Consider the following 26,055-nt stretch of genomic DNA (forward strand, 5'->3'; position numbering starts at 1 on the left):
AATGCAGACTGCCAGATGAAGAAGATATCAGTTTAACCTTAATGACAGTTGTATTACAAACATCTTTCTTTATGAAACTTTCTGGCAGATTAAAACTGTATGCCGGACCGAGACTCGAACTCGGGACCTTTGCCATTCGCGGGCAAGTGCTCTACCACCTGAGCTACCCAAGCACGACTCACGCACCGTCCTCACAGCTTTACTTCCGCCAGTACCTCGTCTCCTACCTTGCAAACTTTACAGAAGTTCTCCTGCGAACCTTGCAGAACTAGCACTCCTGAAAGAAAGGATATTGCGGAGACATGGCTTAGCCACAGCTTGGGGGATGTTTCCAGAATGAGATTTTCACTCTGCAGCGGAGTGTGCGCTAATATGACACTTCCTGGCAGATTAAAACTGTGTGTCGGACCGAGAATCGAACTCGGGACCTTTGCCTTTCGCGGGCAAGTGCTTTACCAGCTGAGCTACCCAAACACGACTCATGTCCCGCCCTCACAGCTTCACTTCTGCCAGTACCTCATCTTCTACCTTCCAAACTTGCCCGCGAAAGGCAAAGGTCCCGAGTTCGAGTCTCGGTCCGGCACACAGTTTTAATCTGCCAGGAAGTGTCATATCAGCGCACACTCCGCTGCCGAGTGAAAATCTCATTCTGGAAAACATCCCCCTGGCTGTTGCTAAGCCATGTCTCCGCAATATCCTTTCTTTCAGGAGTGCTAGTTCTGCAAGGTTCGCAGGAGAGCTTCTGTAAAGTTTGGAAGGTAGGAGACGAGGTACTGGCAGAACTGAAGCTGTGAGGACGGGTCGTGAGTCGTGCTTGGGTAGCTCAGTTGGTAGAGCACTTGCCCGCGAAAGGCAAAGGTCCCGAGTTCGAGTCTCGGTCCGACACCCAGTTTTAATCTGCGAGGAAGTTTCATATCAGCGCACACTCCGCTGCAGAGTGAAAATCTCATTCTGGATCTTTCTTTATATCTGACACGTGAGAAACGAACTAAAATTGACGCCAATAATTGTGTACAGAAATATTGTTACAATCTTCATACTGCACAAGCAGTATCTGGTAAAGCCTGGAGTTTAAATTGATTTTCTGTTAAGTGTTCGAACGTGTAAGGAATATACAACGTTCTGCTTCCAGTGGGTCGGTGATTTCTTGGATACTGGGAAAGTTGGGAAGATATCACATTTCTAAGAAAGAAATAAAAAGTAACAAAATGCAATTTTGTCAAATGATGACATAGTTGGAGACCGTGGCTGTTATTTGAAGACAAATGTTGATGGTGTTGGGACAGCAACCAGCCACAAATTTACTTTCTGTTCCTTTATTCAAAGGGTACCGTTACCGGTTTCGAATCGTTATGATTCATCTTCAGACAGTTTTCATGCTTTCATTACAACCCTTTGAATAAAGGAACTGAATGTAAATTTGTGTCTGGTTGCTGTCCCAACACCATCAAGTAACAAAATATTGATTTATTCTGAAATTACAATTAAGCAAAAAACAATATTTATCGGAGGGCAGCCTACACTGACGTTACGCAATGATAAACGACACAGAGTACAAATATTGAAACCATAGCTAGGTACAGAGAACTGCAAGCAAGCTGGAGAGAAAATTCTGAACCAAGAGAGCAGAGCAAGGTAACTGTGATATCGTACAGAATCCCGTTCCACACCAAAGTTGGCACTGTGAATCGATACCATAGATTTTAGCGAGGGTTCGCTGCAGTTCACGACGACATATGGGAGGTGCTCCTGAACATCACGCCTCCCCTCTGAGCACAGCAGCGCCCTAACGCTGAGGTCAATATAGTGCTGATCTAGCAAGATCTCTGCCCAGTTCGTGACCTGGTCTGAAGGAGTCGACATCTTAGTATGGGACCACTGTGATAGTTAAAGTTTCTGATAGACTTGTTAATTCAGATCTGCATCATACTCTGCAAGCCACCTAATGGTGTGTGTGTGTGTGGGGGGGGGGGGGGGATATTTTTTGTACCACTGAATGACCCCTCCAGCCCTGTTCCACCGGCGAACAGCGCTTGGGAACAATGATAGTCAGTGCGCCGCTGTACTGGCTCCAATTTCTAGAATTTTCTCCTCGTGGTCATTAAAGCGAGAGCTACGTGGGGGGAAGGAATACGGTATGTTGTCCAACTCTTCCCAGATAGTGTTCTCTCGAAATTTCAATTGTAAATCTCTCCGTGATGCACAGCGGTGATTGTTCATCATCTCCGTTACACTCTCGCACCGGCTAAACGATGCCGTGACGAACACACCGCCCTTCATTGGATCTTCTCTATCTCGTCTATCAGTCCTACCTGGCAGGGATTCCATGTAGATGAGCAATATTCAAGAATCAGTCGAACAAGCGCCTTATAAGCCACTTCCTTCGTGGATGAGTTACATAGATTTGCAACTTCACTCGGGCTAGTACACAACCTTTTATCATGACTCGTCTGCAAAAGGGGTTCGGTTGGGCACAGTTGCATTCGCGCCCTATGTTGAGTAAATAGCCAGCCTAAGTACAGCAGTGAATGAATTCCAGTATTTCTCTAAATTACGATCGTTCACAAATGATTTACACCGACAACAGCTTAGAATGAAAACGCTTTTATTTTACTAAATCACATCCACAGACCAAACTGACGCCCACGTGATACTATGTCGGCGGCTCTTAGCCGCACCGACCTTATCGCACCGACGGACCACGATCAAAAGACCACGACCTTTGTCCCCTATCCTCTGTCCTGTGTCCGGTCACGTGACACTACAATAGTCAAATATATAATTTCTAAAAATGGCCGTCATGCATTTACAATGTTACAATATTAAAATACGTAAAACTAAATACCTTATATTAATTTGTAGACAATCATCAGATTATTTACATATTTAAGGGCACTCCAATTTTTGGCAGTTTCACCCCTCTTCTTTTGTTTAATCACGTCTTTGCCTAAACGGTGTGGCATACGAAATACTCATTTTTGCTCTACATAGATCGAAAACTGAACAGTACCTTCACAATAAAGGACAATAACGTGTTATGCAGACGTTCTCAAACATCCTTACAACTTAATTTTTATATAAAACATGTTCTTTAATGTCCAAAATATTATCCCTGCTACTATGCTTTAAATTTGAGTTTTGAACTATTTTGAAGAGCTCTTATGTTCATGGAGTACTCCTATTTCAGTGATCAGATACCCAGCAAATCCAATGATTAGCAAGAAAAGCACACCTTACATTATTAACATATGTACCAAGTTATGCACTGAGACATAGACAATTATGTAACTAAGTAATTCAATGTGAAACTGTTATATGCTGCCTCCTCTCTGTATCAAGAAGCTGACTCCATAAATATATTGACTTGTGCTTGCTACAGCCGGCCGAAGTGGCCGTGCGGTTAAAGGCGCTGCAGTCTGGAACCGCAAGACCGCTACGGTCGCAGGTTCGAATCCTGCCTCGGGCATGGATGTTTGTGATGTCCTTAGGTTAGTTAGGTTTAACTAGTTCTAAGTTCTAGGGGACTAATAACCTCAGCAGTTGAGTCCCATAGTGCTCAGAGCCATTTGAACCATTTTTTTTGCTTGCTACACCTCAACTGTTCTTCCACAGTAAACATTAGCACATCCAGCAAATTAGTTATACTAATACAGTACCCCTTGTAATCTCACAGATTTTTCCTGTGAATGTGAGTCTGGCATCTGCTTTTCCCACTGTTTGTTTTATGTGGTCATTCCACTTAAGGTAGCTTTAGATAGTTACTCTTAGATGCACTCCTAGATATTTTACGGTAGATAACGTCTCCAGCGATTTGTCATCAATAGCGCAGCTATACAGTAGCGAATTTCCTTTCCCATGTATGCGCCATATGTTACATTTATTTACGTTCAGGGTAACTGCCAGAGCCTCCACCATTCATCAGTTCTCTGGAGGTCATTCTGCAAATCGTTACTATCTTCTGGCCTTGCTGCTCTGCTATAGACAACCGCATCATTTGTGAACAGCCTTAAAGAGCATCCGTCGCTTTCTACTAGATCATTTACATATATTGTAAACAGTAACGGTCCAACCACACTTCCTTGGGGTACAACGGAAATGACCTTTACATCTGACGATTTTGTTCCGTTGAGAGCGACGTGTTGAGTTCAGTCTGCAAGTAAGCCTTGAATCCAGTCGCAAATCTGCTTCGATACTCGATAAGCTCGTATTTTTTTCACTAAACGGCAGTGCGGGACGGTGTCAAATGATTCCCTGAAGTCAAGGAAGACGGCATCAACCTGAGCGCCTTTGTCTACGGCGCTGTGGATCTCACGGAGGAACAAAGAGAGGTGAGTTTCGCAGTATGTTTGCAGAATCTGTGCTGGCTTTTATAAAGGAGATTTTCATTCTCCAAAAATGTCATAATTCTTGAGCATAAAACATATTTCATAATCCTATAACAGATTGACATCAACGATATATGTCTATAATTGTGTGCATCTGTTCTGTTGGGCTTCCTAAGAATGGGAATGATCTGAGCTTTCTTCCAGTCGCTAGGTACTCTTCGTTGCTCAAGCGATATACGATAAATTACTGCTAGAAAGGGAGCGAGTTCTTTCGCATAATCTTTGTAGAATAATATGGGTATCTCATCTGGTCCTGACGCCTTTCCACTGCTAAGCGATTTTAGTTGTTTTTGTAGTGGCGTAGTAAGACAGCCACGCCACTCGGAAGTAGCCGAAAGGCACGCGTTAAACTCACGCAGGCTAGAGATAGGTCTGTAACAGGATACGTAATGAATGCTATAAAGAAAAGTACGTAGCTCCTGGAATACTTAACTTTAATCCATCCTTGTGGTACATCACTCTTGACGATACAAGAGAGACTCTTTAGATACAAGCTATGTAAGGCTAATGGCGCCTTGCTAGGTCGTAGCCATTGACTTAGCTGAAGGCTATTCTAACTATCTGCTCTGCAAATGAGCGAGGCTTCGTCAGTGTGCATCGCTAGCTACGTCGTCCGTACAACTGGGGCGAGTGCTAGTCCGTCTCTCGAGACCTGCCGTGTGGTGGCGCTCGGTCTGCGATCACTGACAGTGGCGACACGCGGGTCCGACATGTACTAATGGACCGCGGCCGATTTAAAGCTACCACCTAGCAAGTGTGGTGTCTGGCGGTGACACCACAGTTTTTCTATTCCGCGATCGGTTATCTCAATACCCGCCATTTCGACGTTCGTACGACGATTAAAAGGATGGACCGTGTTAATATTTTCCGCGGTGAAACGATTTCAGAAGACTGAATTCAACATTTCGGCCTTGTCTCTGTTATTCCCGATTTCGGTGCCAGTATGACCACTGAGTAAATGAATAGACGACTTTGGCCCATTTACTGATTTTACATACGACCAAAACCTTTTAGGGCTTTTGCTCAGATCGGTTGACAAAGTTTTTTCAAAGTCATTGAACGCTTCTCTCATTGCTCTCCTTACGCTTTTTAATCACTTCGTTTAGCTTTTGTTTGTCAGCTAGGCTTTTACTTCTCTTGAATTTGAGATGAAGTTCTGTTTATTTACGTAGCAGTTTTCTAACTCGATTACTAAAACCATGGTGGGCCTTTCCCATCTCGTAAGACCTTCTCGGAACATACTTGTCTAGGGCATATTTCGCGGTGCCTTTGAATTTTTTTCCATTTGTGCTCCGCATTTTCGTCCTCGTCACCAAATATTTGATGCCGACTCCTCAGGTACTCTGAAATAAGTATCCTGTCACTCTTGTTTAGCAAAAATAACTTCTTACCTTTCTTAAGATTCTTTGTAGGAACCATTGTCATAGATTCTGTCAGTCTTATATGACTGATTCCGTCATCTACGCTACAAGTTCAGGTCTGTTTATTGCAAGGAGGTCTAAGACGTTACCCTGACGAGATGGTTTTCTAACTACTCTGAAATAAGTATCCTGTCACTCTTGTTTAGCAAAAATAACTTCTTACCTTTCTTAAGATTCTTTGTAGGAACCATTGTCATAGATTCTGTCAGTCTTATATGACTGATTCCGTCATCTACGCTACAAGTTCAGGTCTGTTTATTGCAAGGAGGTCTAAGACGTTACCCTGACGAGATGGTTCTCTAACTACCTGTTCAAAGTAATTTTCGGACAAGATATCCAGAACAATGTCACACGAATCCTTGTCTCTGGCGCCAGTGTTAATAGCATGACACTCCCAATCTACACTTGGCAAGTTGAAGTCGCCTCCTATTACAGTGGCATTATCAGAAAAATTATTAACGATATTCTGTTAGTTCTGTCTGAAGCGCTAACCATTAGAGCGGTCAATGAAAGCATCCGATTACCATTTTTGACCGATGTTTTATACTTCACTTCTGCCAGATTAATTCACAGTCGGAATCCGTGATAACCTCACGGGATTTTATCGAATTCCTTACTGCAATAAACACGCCGCCACCGTTGGCGACTAACCTATCCTTACGATAAATATTCGAACCAGAACTTAGGATTTCGTTGTCATTAATGTCCGGTTTCAACCAGCATACTGTTGCTAATATTATCTGTGCGTTATAACCTTCAGTAAGCGATACTACTACTGAGACCTTTCCTAGGATGCTCCTGCACTTTACTAGAATCATATTAACGTTTTCTATCTGTGATCTGTGTGAATTCTTTACAGACGAATGGAAAAACTGGTAGAGGCTGACCTCGGGGAAGATCAGTTTGGATTCTGTAGAAATGTTGGAAGACGTGAAGCAATACTGACCTTACGACTTATCTTAGAAGTAAGATTAAGGAAAGACAAACCTACGTTTCTAGCATTTGTAGACTTAGAGAAAGCTTTTGACAATGTTGACTAGATTACTCTCTTTCAAATTTTGAAGGTGGCAGGGGTAAAATACTGGGAGCGAAAGGCTATTTACAATTTGTACAGAAACCAGATAGCAGTTATAAGAGTCGAGGGGCATGAAAGGGAAGCAGTGGTTGGGAAGGGCGTGAGACAGGGTTTTAGCCTATCCCCGATGATATTCAATCGGTATATTGAGCAAGCAGTAAAGGAAACAGAAGAAAAGTTCGGAGTAGGTATTAAAATCCATGGAGAAGAAATAAAAACTTTGAGGTTCGCCGATGACATTGTAATTCTGTCAGAGACAGCAAAGGACGTGGAAGAGCAGTTGAACGGAATGGACAGTGTCCATCACCAAAGCAAAACGAGGATAATGGAATGTAATCGAATTAAGTCGGGTGATGCTGCGGGAATTAGATTAGGAAATGAGCCAGAGGTAGAGAGGATATAAAATGTATACTGGCAATGACAAGGAAAGCGTTTCTGAAGAAGAGAAATTTGTTAACATCAAGTATAGATTTACGTGTCAGGAGGTCGTTTCTGAAAGTATTTGTATGGAGTGTAGCCATGTATGGAAGTGAAACGTGGATGATAAATAGTTTGGACAAGAAGGGAATAGAAGCTTTCGAAATGTGGTGCTACAGAAGAATGCTGAAGATTAGACGGGTAGATCAGATAACTAATGAGGAGGTATTGAATAGAATTGGGGAGAAGAGGAGTTTTTGGCACAACTTGACTAGAAGAAGGGATCGCTTGGTAGGACATGTTCTGAGACATCAAGGGATCACTAATTTAATATTGGAGGGCAGCGTGGAGGGTAAAAATCGTAGAGGGAGACCAAGAGATCAATACACTAAGCAGATTCAGAAGGATGTAGGTTTCAGTATGTACTGGGAGATGAAGAAGCTTGCACAGGATAGAGAAGCATGGAGAGCTGCATCAAACCAGTCTCAGGACTGAAGACCACAACAACAACAACAAAACCTGTGATCTGCCTCGATGGACATTCTCTGGAGGCAATGTGGCTAATTTATCAGGAAAATCATCTTTCATCCCAAGGGAGGGTTTCTCTACCCTAAAAAAGCTCAATATGCACGCCACATGTACTCCTATACCCTAGCAGCCGCTTCCTGTGCGTAGTTCACTCCTGACCTATTAAGAGGAACCATATTGGCTCTGAGCACTATGGGACTTAACATCTGTGGTCATCAGTCCCCTAGAACTTAGAACTACTTAAAGCTAACTAACCTAAGGACATCACACACATCCATGCCCGAGGCAGGATTCGAACCTGCGACCGTAGCGGTCGCGCGGTTCCAGACTGTAGCGCCAAGAACCGCACGGCCACTCCGGCCGGCTAAGAGGAACCCTGCAATTCTGTATCCCATGGCGAAGGTCGAGAAATTTTCATCCGATACCGCCGCAGAGTCGTCTGACCCTCTGGTTTAGACCTTTCACTCCGCTCCAAACCAGAGGACTGCTATCAAGCCTGGGAACGATGCTGCAAATAGACAGCTTAGCCTGCACCCCACGTGCGATGCTAATTGCCTTCACCAAATCAGCCTCCCGTCGTAAAGAGCAAGGATGCCCTCAGAACCCAAGCAGCAGACGTCACTCGTGCCGACTTGTACGACTGTATGCAGCCGGTTGCACACAGTGCGCTCAATAGCAGCCGGCAGGGCCTCTTTCACATCACGGACAGCCCGACAGACATACCGAGTGCACATTGGCATTCTTTCCCGCCTTGCCTGAGGGGCTCCATCGCCCGCCTATCACTGAAGCTCCCAATGACAAGCATATTCACCCTCTGCACTTGTCCGGACTGGGCAGGAGAAATGTGAAACATTGTACTGCGTAACTTATCAAGCAGTCCTGTGGCAAAAAAGCGTGTCAAAGTTAAATTAATCTTTTATTCTTTTATGTAATGAAGCGAATTGATATTTCATGTGTTCTAGTTTGATGTGCCACGTTATTGAAAGCAGTTCCGCCTAGTCACAAGAGTAAGAGAGGGGGATATTCCAGTGGCTCTTACTGTGGTGTCACCGCCAGACACCACACTTGCTAGGGGGTAGCCTTTAAATCGTCCGCGGTCCGTTAGTATACGTCGGACCCGCGTGTCGCCACTGTCAGTGATTGCAGACCGAGCGCCACCACACGGCAGGTCTAGAGAGACGTACTAGCACTCGCCCCAGTTGTACAACCGACTTTGCTAGCGATGGTTCACTGACAAATTACGCTCTCATTTGCCGAGACGATAGTTAGCATAGCCTTCAGCTATGTCATTTGCTACGACCTAGCAAGGCGCCATTATCATTTGCTATTTATCTTATGATGCATGTACCGTCAGACCGATGTTTACCAATTATGGATTAAAGTTAAGTATTCCAGAAGCTACGTACTTTTTTTACTAGACTCAACTCCTTTAACTGTTCCAGACCTCACGCCAGCCTGCGTGAGCTTAAACGCGTGCCTTTCGGCTACCTCGTAGTGGCTTGGCTGTCTTGCCAAGTCACAACACTTACCACATGTCGGGCGCCGTTGGTTTGCGGTCGTAGCACGAGAGACTTGCGCTTGCTGATCAGACGCCACAGTGTGAGGACGCGAGCGACAGTACTGTGTTCTGCTCGAGGCGATGAACAGGTACACTGCTACTCACTGCAGGACAGTAATCTCCTGTAGCAACACACGTCTGCGACGGTGGCGAAACTGCTGGTACTGGTCTGTATCGAAGTTCAACCTGAATGGCTACGCCGGCGCCATACTCCTGTAAGACAGTGATTGACAACTGTTGTTGTTTTGGGGGAAGAGACCAAACAGCGAGGTCATCGGTCTCATCGGCTTAGGGAAGGACGGGGAAGGAAGTCGGCCGTGCCCTTTCAAAGGAACCATCCCGGCATTTGCCTGAAGCGATTTAGGGAAATCACGGAAAACCTAAATCAGGATAGCCGAACGCGGGATTGAACCGTCGTCCTCCCGAATGCGAGTCCAGTGATTGACAACTGTATCGGAGGGCAGAAGCCACCCGCTGAGACGTTCAAACCGACCACTTCCTTTTGCCAACAAAGGTTTCCTATTCTGACTCAGATCCAATCACAGGAATGGCTGTGTCCAGAAGGAAGAAGAAAAAGCGTTGCAGCCATTTTCAGTCAATTATCAACGAATCTCAAAACGATGCCAAACGGAATTTGTTTCCATATTTTAGTTCCTCGGTACGTTGGGAATCTATTTCATAAAGTTTCTTTTCTCTCGGAAATTTCGTTAATGGTTTAAATCGCACCTGAATTTTCAAGGAATTCGAAATAAAATTGCTAGGGGAATTATGGAAACACCTGTGGGTTGTTCGTTACCAAAAATCCTGAATCTGTCTCCTCATTGATTGCTTATTAGACTGAAGAGCCAAAGAAGCTGGTACACCTGCCTAATATCGTGTAGGGCCCCCGCGAGCGCAGTGAACTGCCGTAACACGACGTAGCATGGACTCGACTGATGTCTGATGTACTGCTGCTGGGAGCTGACACCATGAATCCTGCAGGGCTGTCCATAAATCGGTAAGAGTACGAGGGGGTGAAGATCTCTTCTAAACAGCACGTTGCAAGGCATCCCAGATATGCTGAACGGAAGTGTTGAAACTTAGAAGAGTATTCCTGGAACCACCCTGTAGCAATTGTGGAAGTGTGGCGTGTCGCATTGTCCTACTGGAATTGCCCAGGTCCTTCGGAATACACAATGGACCTGAATGGATGCAGATGATTAGACAGGATTTTTACGTACGTGTCACGTGTCAGAGTCGTATCTAGAAGTACCAGGGTCCGATACCACTCCAATTGCACACGCCCCACACCATTACAGAGCCTCCACCAGCTTGAACAGACCCCTGCTGGCATGCAACGTCCATAGATTCATGAGGTTGTCTCCATACCCGAACACGTACACCCGCTCGATACAATTTGAAACGAGAATCGTCTTTATATTAGATTAGATTAGATTAGTTTTCGTTCCATAGATCCGTGCTGAGGAGATCCTCGTGGATGTGGAACATGTCATTTTTTTAAAGCTGAAATAACAATACTAATAGTATGAATATATACAATACATCATTTGTTTCTGTTAAAAAATTCGTCAATGGAGTAGAAGAAGTTGTCCACTAGTAAGTCTTTCAGGCTCCTTTTAAACTGATCTTTATTTGTAACTAAATTTTTTATGTTTACTGGCAAATTATTGAAGATGAGTGTTCCTGAGTAGTGGACCCCTTTTTGAACTAACAAGGCAACATGTTTCCGGTCATCAGCAGTCCAATGTTGGTGTTGACGGGCCAGGACGAGGCGTAAAGCTTTGTGTTGTGCAGTCATCAACGGTAGACGAGTGCGTCTTCGGCTCCGAAATCCCATATCGATGATGCTTCGTCGAATGGTTTGCACGCTGACCCAGTATTGAAATCTGCAGCAGTTTGCGGGAGGGTTGCACTTCTGTCACGTTGAACGATTCTCTTCAGTCGTCGTTGGTCCCGTTCTTGCGAGCTCTTTTTCCGGCCGCAACGATATCGGAGATTTAATGTTTTACTAGATTCCTGATATTCAAGGTACACTCATGCAATGATCGTACGGGCAAATCCCCACTTCCTCGCTACCTCGGAGGTGCTGTGTCCTATCGCTGGGGCGCCGACTGTAGCACCACGTTCAAACTCACTTAAATCTTGATAACCTGCCATTGTAGCAACAGTTACTGATCTAACAATTGCGCCAGACACCTGTCTTATATAGGCTTTGCCGACCGCAGCATCGTATTCTGCCTGTTAACATATCTCTGAATTTGAATACGCATGCCTATACCAGTTTCTATGGCGCTTCATTGTAATTCTTACTCCATACTTTCTCCGTTTGCAGCCGCATACGCGCGCGTTTCTCTGGTTAGCGGTCCAGGGAAGGCTCGTTGTGGTAGAACATTAGAATAGTGAAGTCTGAGAGGAATGGAATGGTTCTTGCGGTAGTTTGTTGAATACGAGCGAGGAGCTGTTGTAGCAATTGTTCACGGCAGTTGTAGTGTAGATGTATGCAATTACTGTGACATTAAACATTATGTTTCAAAAAGATCCATCTGATTTCGCAAGACTGTAGCTTCTACACAAATGGAGTGAATTTTGAGTTACGCGTCGAAACTAAAAGTTTTTCTTGGCGTCAGTTGCAGGTTGAACGTTCATGTGGTTGCTTCTCTGAGTCTTTCTAGCTTGTTCATTACCCGGTATGCGTCACTTCGAGAGGACAATAACATAGCAACGAAAGTAATATTGCGTTCTCCGTTTCAGCAGGAGCAATTCAGGGACAATTGTGTGGCGTAAGTTTCTTCGAGAGTAAGCACTGCACGTCCTACAGCTCAAAACATTCGACAGTAGCACAGGCTGTTTCAAGGGACTGGTTGTCTACACGAACTCTTTGTCCAGGTTCTGAAGGCTCAAGAGATGTCGACTGGTCGTCCGTGTTATCCTCTGACAAACGGCGTCATTTTGTGCATTTGGAGGGTCATATGTCAGCACACCGTTCTCCCAGCCGTTTCGCTGACTTTCCAGACCGAGTAGCCGGCACTTCTCTTTCAACTGGCTCCTTCACGAGGCTGAGTGCACCCTGCACAAGTCCTCCCACCAAGGAAAAATCCTGAACAGTACCGGGAATCGAACTCTGGTCCATCTCCGTGGTCGCCATCTAAACTCACCACGGCGCTACAACAGCGGACATTGGTTGTCGATGGAAGGAGGAATCTACAGGTCGCTCTCGCGTGCTCGTTCAAGACATAGTGCGCATTGATCAGAGCTTTCCACGTAGCTCATAGACGTCGCCAAGACGTGCCGATCGAGAATTAGCCATTCCTCCATTTGTATGTCTGGAGTGTTTTGAGGTGATTGCTTCAAGCTCTACATGATGTGATAAACAACAGGGTGCGAGTTTTGTGAATTCATTCTGGGCATGGAAATAGCAGATAACAATTTCATCATCATGAAGAAAACAGCTTCAGCTGTATGATAAATATTCATTTACGAACTAAATAGTTCCAGGTGTTAGAGCCATTTTATTACAACTGGACAGACAATATTCGGTTTTTTATTGGTTATCATTTCATCTAAGTTATGAAATAAATATGCAAACCTGAAGATGTGGGTTTAACGCCATCAAACTAGTTGGTCCATAAATAAATCTTTATCATACTGCTGCGGCGATCTTTTACAACATGATGGAATTCTACAACTGTGGATGACCACAATACGAAATTTTCTGCAGATAACAATGTCCTTTCACAGCTAGTGTTCAATGAAGACGATACATTCCAGGACGGCCGCGGTGGCCGTGCGGTTCTAGGCGCTGCAGTCCGGAACCGCGGGACTGCTACGGTCGCAGGTTCGAATCCTGCCTCAGGTATGGATGTGTGTGATGTCCTTAGGTTAGTTAGGATTAAGTAGTTCTAAGTTCTAGGGGACTGATGACCTGAGATGTTAAGTCCCATAGTGCTCAGGGCCATATTTGAGCTACATTCCATGTTAAGTGAAAAGTGAACAGCCACAACTTATGAATGCCACGTTCCATAACAGAGCACGAGAGAGATTCTCCCGAGCTTCACGTGTTTTGCAGCATTTCCCGAAAAAAGATTTAAGGAACATGTTCTTGTGAAACACAACTAGCTCTTTACTCACATGAAGTGTTGACTGCTATTGACAAGGGATTTCAGATTGATTCCGTATCTTTAGATTTCCAGAAGGCTTTTCACACTGCATCACACTGGCGGCTTGTAGTGAAACTCCGTGCTTATGGAATATCGTCTCAGTTATGTGACTGGATTCTTGATTTTTTGTCAGAGGTCACAGTTCGTAGTAACTGACGGAAAGTCATCGCGTAAAACAGAAGTCATTTCTGGCGTTCCCCAAGGTAGTGTTACAGGCTCTTTGCTGTTCCTTATCAATATAAACGATTTAGGAGACAATCTAAGCAGCCGTCTTAGGTTGTTTGCAGATGACGCTGTCTATAAAGTCATCAGAAGATCAAAACAAAATGCGAAACGTTTTAGAAAAGATATTTGTATGATGCAAAAATTGGCAGTTGACTCTAAACAACGAAAAGTGTGAGGTCATCCACATGAGTGCTAAGAGGAATCCGTTAAACTTCGGTTACACGATAAATCAGTCAAATCTAAAGGCCGTAAATTCAACTAAATACCTAAAAATTACAATTACGAACCACTTAAACTGGAAGGAACACAAAGAAAATATTGTAGGGAAATATAACTAAAGACTGCGTTTTATCGGTAGGACTCTTAGAAAATGTAACAGATCTACTAAAGAGACTGCCTACACTACGCTTGTCCGTCCTCTTTTACAATACTGCTGCGCGGTGTGGGATCCTTACCAGATAGGGCTGACGGAGTACATCCAAAAAGTTCAAAGAAGGGCAGCACGTTTTGTATTATCGCGAAATAGGGGAGAGAGTGTCACTGGGGTGGACATCATTAAAACAAAGGCGTTTTTCGTTGTGGCGGAATCTTCTCAAGAAATTTCAATTGCAACTGTCTCCTCCGAATGCGAAAATATTTTGTTGTCGCCGACCTACGTCGGGAGAAAAGATCATCATAATAAAGTAAGGTGAATCAAAGTTCGCAGGTTTTTTTCCACGCGTTGGACGAGATTGGAATATTAGAGAATTATTGTGAAGGTGGCTCGATGAACCCTCTGCCAGGCACTTAAATGTGATTTACGTGGTATCCATGTAGATGTAGATGTAGATGTAGATGTAGATATTTCATTCGGCGTGCACAGTTCTCGCATTGCGCCATTGGTCTCCGAGGTAAGTGATTTTATTGTTCTTGCGATTTGTGAAAGATTGCCTTTGTGCCTCCTCTTCCATCAAGTTCAGGAAACTGCGATGTCATATAGCAGCGGCAATGAATGATATAGCTCCAGACATGCTCTCAAAAGTATGGGATGGGTCTCACCTATCGCCTCGAAGTTTGTCGACAACCTGGTGAAGGTGAAGGTAATTGGTAACTGTGTTCCTAAACTTAATTATGAAAAGTATTTCCAGGCTGTATGAGCAAGCATTTAAAAAGTATGGTCTTGATAACCATGTGGTTGGAAGCTATTGTTGACTTTTTTGCCTATTAAATTTGGGGTTTTAAATTCCATCCACTGGAAAACACAACGAAATGCACAGTTTCTAGTTTTTAAGCCTCAACTTGGAAAACAGCCGTGAACTTGGTACGATGTTTTTTACATGAATAAATTGAGACCCACAGAATATGACACACTTGTGGTTATACTCTGAAAAGAGAAAAGTAGGTGAAAGCTATAGGGAACAACGCTAATGTCCAAGAACCAAGAGAGGTCAACGAGACTCGAAGACCAAGAACGCAGCGTTAGGATTAAAAAGTGTGTAAGACAGGGATGCAGTGTTTCGCCCCTACTGTTCAATCTACACATCGAAGAAGCAGTGACGGAAATAAAAGAGAGGCTCAAGAGTGGAGTTAAAAATCAAGATGAAAGGAAATTGATGACACGATTCGCTGATGGCATTGCTATCCACAGTAAAGGTGAAGAAGAACTGCAGGATCTGCTTTACCGCTACGGTCGCAGGTTCGATTCCTGCCTCGGGCATGGATGTGTGTGGTGTCCTTAGGTTAGTTAGGTTTAAGTAGTTCTAAGTTCTAGGCGACTGATGACCTCAGAAGTTGTGTCGCATAGTGCTGAGAGCCATTTTTTTGCAGGATCTGTTGGATGGAATGAACAATCTAATGAGTGCAGAATACGGATTGATAGAAAACCGAAGAAAGACGAAAGTAATGAGAAGCAGCAGACATGAGAATAGCGAGAAGCTTAACATCGAAACTGGTGATCTCGAAGTTAAGGTATCCCGCTACCTTGGAAGCAAACTAACCCACGACGGACGAGGCAAGGAGAACGTGTAAAGCAGCCTACAACAGGGAAAGAGAGTTCTTGAGCATAATCAGTCTATTAGTATCAAACAGAGGTTTAAATTTGAGGAAGAAATTTCGCAGAATGTACTTTGGAGCACAGCATTGCATCGTGGACTGTGAGAAAACCGGAACAGAAGAGAATCGAAGCGTTTGACTTCTGGTGCTACTCAAGATTGTTGAAAATTAGGTGGAGTGGTAAGTTATGGACTGAGGGGGTTCTTACAGAATCGGCGAAGAAAGGAACATATTAAGAACACTGCCAAGGAGAAGATACAAGGTCATAAGGCATGTGTTAAGACCTCAGGGAATAACTTCCATGGTACTAAAGGGAGCTGCAGAAGGTAGAAACTATAGAGGAAGACAGATATTGGAAAACTCCAACAAATAACTGAGGACTTTTGGTGCAAGACCTACTGCGAGATGAAGAGGTTGGCACAGAAGTTGGTTTTGGGCGTGCCTTATCAAACCAATACAAAAAATCGAATCGCTCATTTGAAAATAAAATCTTTGCAGAACTATGAGTAAGTTAAAACCCACTACAAATTCCTATCTTCACAATGCAGAAGACATAGTCTTGTAAAATGAATTCATTGCTTTTGAAACACCCTGCATGAGTGCAGATCACTAAAAAAAAGTAAAGTCATGTCAACTCCAATATTGTTAGAGAAAGAACACTAGCTCAGTTAGGCATGGAAAAGGTGAACACCATCGATGGCGTTCTTAATGGAAAAATAATAGCATTCGTTTATAGAAACTTCAGCGTTTCACACTGGAAGAAATTGATTCACAGTGGCCTGACAGGGATTGGTAACCCCGATCTCCAGTGTTGTAGCCACATGTCAGGAGCAGAGAGGGCACACTAAGGTCAAGAGTAGAGCGTTTTGCGAACCGCATGGATCGAAGTCGGACGTTTTGTAGAGGTTCCAAACAAGGCGCTCTGAGGTAGGCAAGACAAAGATCAGTAGCACACATCAGTAGGGAAGATACCAGAGTGGTAGAAGGAAGACCTCAATCATCGTCGCTTAGGTTACGTTAGCAAGAGGAGATAACTGAACTCTCCAAGATATGGTCATAGCGTTAGCCGCCTAACTGTTCGCAGATCAGAGTTAGAGGAACATTTCGTGGATCGTTTGGAAGAGTCACTGATCACAAAAAATGTGACACATTGCTTTTGGTTATTAATAGACTAACAAGTGATCTCCGTTTAAGCACCTGGCACAATGATTTTGCTTGGAGAAATGCATGGTACACACAGTGCTGTCTTACAATAAATACATTTCTTCACGGCCGGTTTCGATCATGAACCATCTTCACAGTAGAAAAATGTCTATTGTAACAACTTCACATGACACACACGCTACTTAATCAAGAAAGTATACATCACTGCCGACCTGCAAAAGTAAGGAAACTTATACTTAGCGTCGTAATATAGGCTTAACCAAGCAGCCAAATAGGCAACACACAAGCATACTGGGTTTTATTGTACCTGAGCAAAGGCGCTTTGAACTTGCCGTATTTTACGGATTGTAAGAAGCACATTAATTTTCAAACAACTTTTTTAAAATAATATTCTTCCCATTTTTATTTTTAGACTGAAAATCCAGACTAAAGTAATTCTTAGTTTATAAAACAGAACTGACCTTTAAAACCCCGCCGGCCTGAGTGGCCGAGCGGTTCTAGGCGCTAAAATCCGGAACCGCGCGACCGCTGCGGTCGCAGGTTCGAATCCTGCCTCGGGCATGGAAGTGTGTGATGTCCTTAGGTTAGTTCTAGGGGACTGATGACCTCAGAAGTTAAGTCCCATAGTGCTTAGAGCCATTTTTTTAAAAAAAATCCCTGAAAATCGTCGTCTGAACTTTCTACTTCTTCCTCGTCTTCCTCATTATCGTTGTCCTCTTCATATATAAGATGGTCTTCACTGCCATCGAGGGCGTCACTTATGTCAAGCGTCTTGAAAGATTTAACAATAATGTCTTCTCTCACTCTAGACCACGATTGTATTATCGACTGACACACTTGTTAGATTGCAGGTCGTTTTAGAGCTCCCCTTGTCGTGAATTCATGTTGGGTTTCATCCATCATCTATTTGTTCTATTCCTCTCTCATATACACTTTAAATAGTTTATTTATTGAGACTTCAAGAGGTTGCAGATGTGAAGTAATTCCTCCTAGAATAACAGCTAACTCTGTATTTCTCTATCTCAGTTTCTCTTTCACAGAATTTTTCAAATGACTACTAAACTGATCTAGCACAAGAAGAGAACGCTTCTTCAATAAAGCACCTTTCCTTCTCTCCCACAGTCTGTTATTCCATACCAGCCTCATCCATCCAACCCTTGCCATGTACATGCACGACACCTGGCGGTATTTCAGAAGGTTTTGACATTGTTTTGTGCTTGAAAATGATCATTGGATGAAGTTTAGCACAACATAAAAGGACAACAGTGTAGTGCATTTTTTTCATGTCCACTTGTGTTTATAGTCGCACTTTTAGCACCTTTCATGGCAACAATCCTGTCACTTGCCACATGAAAGATCAGAGGAGTTTCGTCCAAAAAAAAAAAATGTGTGTGAAATCTTATGGGACTTAACTGCCAAGGTCATCAGTCCCTAAGCTTACACACTACTTAACCTAAATTATCCTAAGGACAAACACACACACCCATGCCCGAGGGAGGACTCGAACCTCCGCCGGGACCAGCCGCACAGACCATAACTGCAGCGTCGCAGACCGCTTGGCTAATCCCGCGCGGCCAGTTTCGTCCACATTCACTAATTGTCTTAGTTCCACACTGGTTTTCGTTCAGTGTTGAATAATGAAGCGATGAAAAGATAATATTTTCTGTCATACTCTTGTTACATTTTCTGAGATATTTTGGTTTTCGTTTGCTTGGTAAGTCCATGACGCTTCATAAACCTGTAGCACCAAGCAACTCCGCCCATAAAGTCTGTTCAGTTCCACTGCAGCGCTAGCTTACGAGCGTGTATTCCAACCTTTTTTGTATTAATTCTAATGCAATTTTGACAGTGTCCCGAATCTATTTGAATACATCTTCTAGGTTTGGCCATTTTGCATTCAGTCCTCTGTTTGCACGGCAACGGCATTGCCGTAGTGGATACACCGGTTCCCGTCAGTTCACCGAAGTTAAGCGCTGTTGGGCGTGGCCAGCACTTTGATGGGTGACCATCCCGGCCGCCATGCGCTGTTGCCATTTTTCGGGGTGCACTCAGCCTCGTGATGACAATTGAGGAGCTACTCGACCGAATAGTAGCGGCTTCGGTCAAGAATACCATCATAACGACCGGGAGAGTGGTTTGCTGACAACTTGCCCCTCCTATCCGCGTCCTCAACTGAGGATGACACGGCGGTCGGATGGTGCCGATGGGCCACTTGCGATCTGAAGACGGAGTGCTGCTGCTGCCTCTATTTGCACGTGTATTCTTCCTCTTTTTTTCAGTTCTTCTTTACTAGCTCGCCATCGCGAATGGTGGAGGGCCGAATTGAAGCTCAGCTACTCTGTGTCCATGTTCTTCTGCATATGTTATTACTTTCAGTGTATTGCCCGCGCCATACGAATACCTTTTATTCTTTTCCACTAGGAAAGCAGCTACTAACAAAACTATTGTACTGTTACCGGTAACACGAATCACTTTCAAGTTCACTAGGTCCTTAGACTGCAATGACGCATCATAGTCTAGACAGTGTTCTGGGCTCGTGGTGGCGGGGCAGGAGGGAGACAGTGTTATCAAGCTTTTAAATCCCCGCACCTCCTGTCCGTCGCATCTGTGAATCCAGCGTTGCCAGATAGATTGGTTTCCCGCGGCACTGAATATATGGGCCAGTCTTAAAGACTGGGGGGGGGGGGGATTTTAAATCAAACACCGGACATTTTTACATTAATTTCAATCACAAGACGCACCAGAATATTGGAGACAATTTTTCGAAGAAAAAGCACATCTTGTAGTCTGTAAAATTTATTTTTTCAACGGTGTTTTCTGCTTGATTAAGCAGATTACGGCGTTAAGTATCAATTGTCTTACGTTTTCAAGTCAGCGATGGCGTAAATTTTCCTGGTAAATAGCATGTATGCCATGCTATGTTGTTGCGATAGATATTTTTCGACCGTGAAAATGATCCATGATACTGTATTCGAACATTATGAAGTACCTCGAAGAAAATGATTTATTGACGTATGGTCAGCACGGTTTCAGAAAATATCGTTCTTGTGAAACACAACTAGCTCTTTATACGCATGAAGTAATAAGTGCTATCGACAGGGGGTGTCAAATTGATTCCATATTTTTAGATTTCCAGAAGGCTTTCGACACCGTTCCTCACAAGCGTCTTCTAACCAAACTGCGTGCCTACGGAGTATCGCCTCAGTTGTGCGACTGGATTCGTGATTTCCTGTCAGAAAGGTCACAGTTTGTAGTAATAGACGGAAAGTCATTGAGTAAAACAGAAGTAATATCCGGCGCTCCCCAAGGAAGTGTTATAGACCCTCTATTGTTCCCGATCTGTATTAACGACATAGGAGACAATCTGAGTAGCCGTCTTATATTGTTTGCAGATGGTGCTGTCATTTACCGTCTTTCAAAGTCATCAGATGATCAAAACGCCTTGCAAAACGATTTAGATAAGATATCTGTGTAATGCGATAAGTGGCAATTGACCCAGAATAAGGAAAAGTGCGAAGTTATTCACATCAGTACTAAAAGAAATCAACTAAATTTCGATTACGCGATAATTCACACAAATCTGAGGGCTGTAAATTCAACTAAATACTTAGGGATTACAATTACAAATAACCTAAATGGGAACGATCACATAGCCAATATTGTGGGTAGAGCAAACCAAAGACTGCGATTCATTGGCAGAAGACTTAGAAGGTGCAACAGGTCCACCAAAGAGACTGCTTACACTACGCTTGTCCGCCCTATTCTAGAGTACTGCTGTGCGGTGTGGGATCAGCATCAGGGGTGGGACTGACGGATGACATCGAAAAAGCACGAAGAAGGGCAGCTCGTTTTGTATTATCGCGAAATAGGGGAGATAGTGTCACAGACATGATACGTGAATTGGAGTGGCAATCATTAAAACAAAGGCGTTTTTCGTTGCGACGGGATCTTCTCATGAAATTTCAATCACCAGTTTTATCCTCAGATTGCGAAAACATTCTGTTCGCGCCCACCTACATAGGGACAAATGATCATCACGATAAAATAAGAGAAATCAGGGCTCGCACGGAAAAATTTGAGTGCTCGTTTTTCCCGCGCGCCGTTCGAGAGTGAAACGGTAGAGACAGCATGAAGGTGGTTCATTGAACCCTCTGCCAGGCACTTTGATTGTGAATAGCAGAGTAATCACGTAGATGTAGATCGAAACCGGTAATGAATAAATGTTGTGTAAGACAGCACAATGTGTATCATGCATTTCTCCAGATATATTGATGCTGTTGACAGTCGCCCGATAAACATTTTTGACAACACTTTTGCTTATTAAGAGTCTAACAAGTACACCTCATCCATGTTATTTAACCATCTATCCCCATAAAACAGACAGTTGTGTCTTGTCGGGCGATGGTCGATTTGAGTTCTTTCATATCGTGCCTCATTGCCAATAGCGTTACGCCTGATTGCGACTATCCTCTGTTTATGACTGGGCCAGTTTGGAGCCCTCTGTCTTCTGCTCTCGAAACTAAGCACACGCGAAGTGTTCCGTATTTGTCCGCCACACGCCAGACAGCGACGGCGACTGCGCTGCAGACAGCTGACTGCGGCGGCGGAACGGCGGCCGCTGAGGAGAGCGGTTTATTTCCGCAGACTTCCCCTCCCCTTCCCCCCCTCACGAGCACATACGGTACTGCTACAGCTGCTGGCGCCCCCACCACGGCGAGCGCCGGGCGCTCCGACAGAGCACCAAACGGCCGCTGTGTGCAGCCAGACGGAGCGGGAGAAGGCTGCCTCGTGAGCGCAGGGCGAACGGCGTGCGTTGCGTGCGCGTGACCGCATCTCTAAGCCCGCATGACGACCCCTCACGCGAACTTGCCTCGTCAGAGGCGATCTCTTCATCTACATCCATACTCCATAAGCCACCTGACGGTGTGTGGCGGAGGGTACCTTGGGTACCTCTATCGGTTCTCCCTTCTATTCCAGTCTCGTATTGTTCGTGGAAAGAAGGATTGTCGGTATGAATCTGTGTGGGCTCTAATCTCTCTGATTTTATCCTCACAGTCTCTTCGCAAGATATACGTAGGAGGGAGCAATATACTGCTTGACTCCTCGGCGAACGTATGTCCTCGAAACTTCAACAAAAGCCCGTACCGATCTACTGAGCGTCTCTCCTGCAGAGTCTTTCACTGATCATCTACGTAACGCTTTCGCGATTACTAAATGATCCTGTAACGAAGCGCGCTGCTCTCCGTTGGATCTTCTCTATCTCTTCGATCAACCCTACCTGGTACGGATCCCACACTGCTGAGCAGTATTCAAGCAGTGGGCGAACAAGTGTACTGTAACCTACTTCCTTTGTTTTCGGATTGCATTTCCTTAGGATTCTTACAATGAATCTCAGTCTGGCATCTGCTTTACCGACGATCAACTTTATATGATCATTCCATTTTAAATCACTCCTAATGCGTACTCCCAGATAATTTATGGAATTAACTGCTTCCAGTTGCTGACCTGCTATATTGTAGCTAAATGATAAGGGATCTTTCTTTCTATTTATTCGCAGCACATTACACTTGTCTACATTGAGATTCCATTGCCACTCCCTGCACCATGCATGAGTTCGCTGCAGATCCTCCTGCATTTCAGTACAATTTTCCATTGTTACAACCTCTCGATATACCGCAGCATCATACGCAAAAAAGCCTCAGTGAACTTCCGATGTCATCCACAAGGTCATTTATGTATATTGTGAACAGCAAAAGTCCTACGACACTCCCCTGCGGCACACCTGAAATCACTCTTACTTCGGAAGACTTCTCTCCGTTGAGAATGACATCCTGCGTTCTGTTATCTAGGAACTCTTCAATCCAATCACACAATTGGTCTGCTAGTCCATATGCTCTTACTTTATTCATTAAACGACTGTGGGGAACTGTATCGAACGCCTTGCGGAAGTCAAGAAACGCGGTATGTACGTGGGAACCCGTGTCTATGGCCCTCTGAGTCTCGTGGACGAGTAGCGCGAGCTGGGTTTCACACGATCGTCTTTTTCGAAACCCACGCTGATTCCTACAGAGTAGATTTCTAGTCTCCAGAAAAGTCATTGTACTCGAACATAATACGTGTTCCAAAATTCTACAACTGATCGACGTCAAAGATATAGGTCTATAGTTCTGCACATCTGTTCGACGTCCCTTCTTGAAAACGGGGATGACCTCTGCCCTTTTCCAATCCTTTGGAACGCAACACTTTTCTAGAGACCTACGGTACACCGCTGCCGGAAGGGGGGGACGTTTATTGCAACCAACAGACGAAATGATTTCCTGGACAGACCACGTCTCTTCACTGCTTAGGGGACGTCCACTAACTAACTTTTTAATTCAGATGATGACGATGAAGTCCCATACTCCTTGACAGAGCGTAGGGGAACGATGCGGGAGACCCGCACCGCCGTACTAGACAAGGTGCTAGTGGAGGTGGTTTGCCACTGCCTTTCTCCGACCGTAATGGGGACGGCACAACAACACCCAGTCATCTCGAGGCAGGTGAAAACCGCTGACCCCGCCGGGAATCGAACCCGGGACCCCATGCTGGGGAAGCGAGAACGCTACCGCGAGACCAGTAGCTACGGACTTTTGATTCAGAAACGATGCATTGTTGTTGTTGTGGTCTTCAGTCCTGAGACTGGTTTGATGCAGCTCTCCATGCTACTCTATCCTGTGCAAGCTTCTTCCTCTTCCAGCACCTACTGCAACCTACATCCTTCTGAATCCGTTTTAGTGTATTCATCTCTTATTCTCCCTCTACGATTTTTACCCCCACACGCTGCCCTTCAGTACTAAATTGGTGATCCCTTGATGTCTCAGATCATGTCCTACCAACCGATCCCTTCTTCTAGTCAAGTTGTGCCACAAATTTCTCCCCAATTCTGTTCAATACCTCCTCATTACTTATGTGATCTACCCATCTAATCTTCAGCATTCTTCTGTAGCACCACATTTCGAAAGCTTCTATTCTCTTCTCGTCCAAACTATTTATCGTCCACGTTTCACTTCCATACATGGCTACACTCCATACAAATACTTTCAGAAACGACTTCCTGACAATCTATACTCGATGTTAACAAATTTCTCTTCTTCAGAAACGCTTTCCTTGCCATTGCCAGTCTACATTTTATATCCCCTCTACTTCGACCATCATCAGTTATTTTGCTCCCCACAGAGCAAAACTCATTTCCTACTTTAAGCGTCTCGTTTCCTAATATAATTCCCGCAGCATCACCCGATTTAATTCGACTAAATTCGATTATCCTCGTTTTGCTTTTGTTGATGTTTTATCTTATATCCTCCTTTCCAGGTCCTTCGCTTTCTCTGACAGAATTACAATGTCATCGGGGAACCTCAAAGTTTTCATTTCTTCTCAATGGATTTTAATTCCTACTCCGAATTTTTTTTTTTTGTTTCCTTTACTGCTTGCTCAATATACAGATTAAATAACATCGGGGGGAGGCTACAACCCTGTGTCATTCCCTTCCCAAACACTGCTTCCCTTTCATGCCCCTCGACTCTTATAACTGCCATCTGATTTCTGTAAAAATTGTAAATAGCCTTTCGCTCCCTGTATTTTACCCCTGCCACCTTCAAAATTCGAAAGAGAGTATTCCAGTCGATACATTATTATAAGGTCAATAAAATTCTTCTGTGCCGTTGGCCGTATTGTCAACAGGCCAGATCAGCACAAAGCCCTGAGGAAGGCCACTTGAAACAGTGGGCGAAAAGTTGAACAATTTTATATTTTGGCAAGGCGGTCAACAGCCCAAGAAGAATTTTATTGACACTTACAGTGTCCGCGGAAGCCTACGCTTACAATTATTATAACGGTTTGTAACACGTGCAGTAACTAGCGCTTGGGCGGGGGGAGACAAAGGATGAATCGAGGAGCAATTAATTTACATGAAACCGGGTGACCGATTCGGGATCTTTTGGCGAGGAACAAACGGCTGTTCTATCCGTCATTTGCATATCATATAAACAGGTCTCAGCTTCCGTCATTTTGAGAAGAATTAATCAATTGTTCAAAATCGCGGAGGCCGTTAAAAACATTCGAGTTTAAACGGAGCCTCTTCTTCGTCTTGAGGCGCACACGAACACAGAACATCCCGTCGTCCCAGCGGACGAGGCTGCGCCAGGTTGGGAAACTTCTAGGGCAAAAACGAAGCGGCCAGGTCTATGGCCCAACGGGCGACAGCTAGCCGCTTGACCACCCAGCTCGGTGGCACCGGAACTACTTTTTTTTCAGCCGTAGACACACTAGTTTGAGGCGCCGACCAGCTAACAAAAGCCCAGAACATCGGCTCTGCGCCATTCTGGAACGTCTTCTTGGAAGGTCGACTAGCTGCTGTCCCGCCCGCTACCGCCTATTGTCTATACGTATGCTCCGCCATGCGATGATAAAGCTTAACGGTTCGTGACTTCGGCCTTGTAATGATACTCGGATTCGCTCGCCATTTCGGCCGTTTGGCGATCGCGAGTGTTTCCTGATACTACGAGACAGCAGCAGCGCCAGCTATGAGTTAAGGTTTACCGAATTTAGCTCCCCCCCCCCCCCGCCCCCCCCTTTTTTTGCCGAAACCTAGCTCTCATCGTTCAGTATCCTCTCCCAGAATTTTCTCAGTTAAATTTGTGTAGCTATAGGTGAATGCTATTTCTATATGTCATTCTGTGAATACGCCTGTGTCAGTGGACGCTGCTTCGGATAACGGTACGTTGTTCTGTGCTTATTTCAGAATATATCTCTTTGTGCTAGTTTGTAAATCTTCTGTTTGTGTTCCGATTTCTACCATCTTCGCCCTTACCCATTAAAATCTGTGGCTCTCTGCAAGCAGGCTCGTGGCCATGGCTTACCACTGTCTGATACTAAGTACCATAACACGAAGATCCCAGTGGCCTATCAATATTTTTTTCTCCCACTGACTGAGGCAATCGCTTTTCATTAAGGTCGCGTGGGATGCGAAAACTGTCGCAGTCAGTTTAGGCTTGGTAACCCAGGCTAACATTCTGTTATATATACACTAGTGGCCATTAAAATTGCTACACCACGA

At 44.4% G+C, this 26,055-nt stretch overlaps 1 pseudogene; it reads left to right on the plus strand.

Moving 5' to 3' along the window:
• The first annotated feature begins 18,876 nt into the window (after nucleotides 1-18,876).
• LOC124778898 lies at nucleotides 18,877-18,994 on the plus strand (annotated as a pseudogene).
• Nucleotides 18,995-26,055: the final 7,061 nt, after the last annotated feature.

This window comes from Schistocerca piceifrons, chromosome 2 (genome assembly GCF_021461385.2).
Source record: "Schistocerca piceifrons isolate TAMUIC-IGC-003096 chromosome 2, iqSchPice1.1, whole genome shotgun sequence".
Taxonomy (NCBI): domain Eukaryota; kingdom Metazoa; phylum Arthropoda; class Insecta; order Orthoptera; family Acrididae; genus Schistocerca; species Schistocerca piceifrons.